Consider the following 3277-nt stretch of genomic DNA (forward strand, 5'->3'; position numbering starts at 1 on the left):
TTTACTCGTTCTGTTCCTGGCATTAAATTTGAAACAATTGATGATGCTAAAAATAAAGCATCAGGGCAGGGAAAAAACATGTTTCGTGCCGCTCTGTCGTAGTGGCTGCCGCACGAGTCAGAACTAGGTTTCTATGTTCGGTGTGCCATTAGACCCTGCATAGCTTGCGGAGGGGAAGCGGCTGATTAAAAGAAAGGACCACTAGTTGAGGAGAGCTACATCGAGATAACGTTCAAAGTGACGGTGAACGGCATCGTCAACGAGCTCGCTAGAGATAGACAACGCCTTAAGCCCGAAGCCGTGCCAACGATATTCGACCATTATCCGAACCATCTTCTGCCTAAGAAGACATCGAAAAGGAAGGTGAGGAACCTCTGTGGCCAACCGGCCGCTAAACGACAAAGCGCAGTGCCGGTAATGCCGGCTGGTGCAGACGACAGCCGTGGACCGTCAAGGATGTTTGACAATGCTTCCGAGGAGCCGGCAGCAGCTGAAGAGCCGAGCGAGAACTCATGCCCGCTGCAGCAGACGTGCAGAGCATCTGTTGGACTCAATTTCTATCACTGCAACTTGGACCAGATTAACCGACTTCGCACCTACTGGCTCTGTATCATACGCGCGTTACTGAGCCGAAAAAAAAAAAATACTTTGCCACTATTTGTATACATTGAAAAAATGAAAACTTTTGGAAGCTTGATTCCTGATTGCAGTTCTGCGGACGCTACGGTGCGGTGTATATTCTCGAAAAAAGAAAGAAGAAAACAAGCACGTAAATTACAACAATAGCGAAAGCTGAAGAGCTAATAGGCAGAGTACACTGGAGAGTATTTGTTCCGGATGTGGCCTGAAACCTGATTCTGGAAAACACATATCATTCATGGGAATGTATTTTGTAGAAAAGTGTCGCTTGAACGTCGACTCTGAAGTGGACAGCTTAATGCAAAAGCCAGCGGAGGCTTACACAGATCAAGATGGGTAGGAAAAGGAAGCAATCATGCGACCAGAATACAGCAACATTTCTCGCGCTCTGAGAAGAGCAAAGAGAAAACTGGCTGGAGCGCAGAAGCAAGTTGTTCTAATAAAGGCGCAAAATGAGGCGCTAAGTGAGTCTGCGGTTGAAGCTATTTTTTTTTATAATCCCGCGCGTGACCTAGACTTGATTGTGACCGTACAATAACCGCTCGGCTGCTGAAACGAAAGCCGAAACTGGTGAAGAAAGTAAAATCAATTGTTATTGACTTAGCGATGCTAGGCGAAAAACCACAGGGAGATAGAAATATATTGCGCATCATAAGCAAGAAAAAAAAAAATACCACCAAACAGTGGTCTCTATACTATTTTAAAATTGCAGTCTCATGTGTGGCCTTTGTTCAAAAACTTTACGGTACATTTCTACATTTTTACTTGTTTGTTGTTGCTGCGCCTTTTTGCTCAAATTTTAGTCTATTGTAGACTATATAAAAAAAGAATCAATGGTACAATGACCACTTTTGTTTGTTGCCTTTCCTTCTGTTACAAGAGAAAGCACACCGCATAATAATCATCTATGTATGAAGCAACAAGTGACTTCCTAATAAAACACATGAATAAAGAGTAAGAACAAAAACTGAAGAGTCCGATTCAGACTGCTTGTGTTTATTTTCGCATGCGATCTTTGAAAGCATGCGCGTGCCATGTTACGAAAAAGCAATATTGCCCTGCTTTTCTGTAGCATATATGTGAAGCTACGAAACGTCAGCAACCTGATATATATATATATCATCTTAGCAATAATCATGACTGAATTGCAGAAATGCGACGTAACATGTGCGAAATCATGAGACACGTATTGACTGCGGCATTGATATACCACATGGGCCATAAGAAAAGACCGAAGGGTAAATAAAAATCAAAGTTGGATTAACGAACAGTGTAAAAATATTAAGGGTATTTTTTGATACCAGCTGTGTCACATGGGCAATAATTCGTCGTCGGTCCGTTTCGGGTTAGATCGCGATTAAAATAGTAATTGCCATAACGACTGGGCCAACCACCTGGGTGGGATATATGCTCGAGCTGACTGAGGACTCGCTCAGAAGCAAGATGCATACGATACCCTACATCCGCGATCGCGATGCATGGATCGCAATCGACTTGCTCCAGATTAAATACAATCGCCAGTGGAATATTTCATAAGAGCAATATATTGAACCCGGGTCAGACTCGATCGTTTAATCAAAACAAGTATTGCAACCAACGTGTCAACTTTAGGTGGTGTTTCAAATTTCTTGTCTCGCTGGATATCAGGCAATCAATATGTGTTAGGCTTAAAACCTACTTCGGTTCAGCAGAATATATAAAACAGTAAAATATATCAGACTGGACGCGACATTATTTGTTAAACGCTTCCTCGAGCGCTATTTAAGCGTATGATTTTCTCCGCTCAGTACTAGGACGGTACAATTGTTTTCCACCAAGACTGTTTTTAGACAAAAAGTGCGCTCAAACTATCAAGAGACAGGTTTCGCAGTGAAAAGCGCAGCACCTGACTATCCGGACCTATGCCGCCTATGCTGGCAAGGCCGCGAACCAGGAGCGATTGCACCTTAGCTATTGGTAACGCCGCCCCGCGGTTGCGGCGGGAAGGAATCACCGCGGCGGCCATCCGAGCGCGCGCCCTCGACACACTAGCCAGTATTATAGCAGCGGCGTGTTGTGCGAGTTTTGAGCCTATTTTGTGCGCATATAATGGTCGGCAGGCTTCTACATAATAGTTTTGAATTAACAGCTTGAGAGTTCGTGACGAAACATTTATTATTTTCCGGGTGGACAAGCAACACGGAGCAGGGAGAGGCACGTTCTTTTATTTCCCAACGGTCGTAACTTGAGCAGAAGGCGGTGTCTCTGTAGGTTGGGTCCGCGGCAGAGACGTCGAGCAAGCACACTTACGTAGTGCCGAGGCCGCCGTGATCAACAAGGCGGTGCCTCCAGGGTGAGGTGCGGGCATTGCTCTGCTGACCCCTGCCACTGCCATGGACTGGGGCAGATGGGGCATTCAATTTTTGGTAGCGGGGGATTGCGTTCGTGCTTTCCCCCCTCGCTATATCATCAAAAGTCAGATTAGACAACTCATCGGCAGCTGTTTTGGTGCTGCTCTATTAAAGGCACTTTGGTAATGCGAGGTCGTTCGCTTAAGAAGAGTTGCTTAGTAATTAAGATCGTAACTAGATAAACCTCGAGGGATGCACATGGCGGAAGTAGAATGGTGGCGAAGGCTGAGCCCAAAAGCGGTTCAGGT

General features: G+C 45.2%; 1 non-coding gene across 1 annotated transcript; it reads left to right on the forward strand.

Annotated features, from left to right (window-relative positions):
• The first annotated feature begins 2920 nt into the window (after positions 1-2920).
• On the forward strand, positions 2921-3076 carry LOC146184318 (U1 spliceosomal RNA). Its single transcript, XR_014708983.1, has one exon. It is a non-coding gene; the product is annotated as a U1 spliceosomal RNA (small nuclear RNA).
• The last annotated feature ends 201 nt before the right edge of the window (positions 3077-3277 follow it).

This window comes from Amblyomma maculatum, chromosome 7 (assembly GCF_055883805.1).
Source record: "Amblyomma maculatum isolate TAMU_Amacu chromosome 7, ASM5588380v1, whole genome shotgun sequence".
NCBI lineage: Eukaryota > Metazoa > Arthropoda > Arachnida > Ixodida > Ixodidae > Amblyomma > Amblyomma maculatum.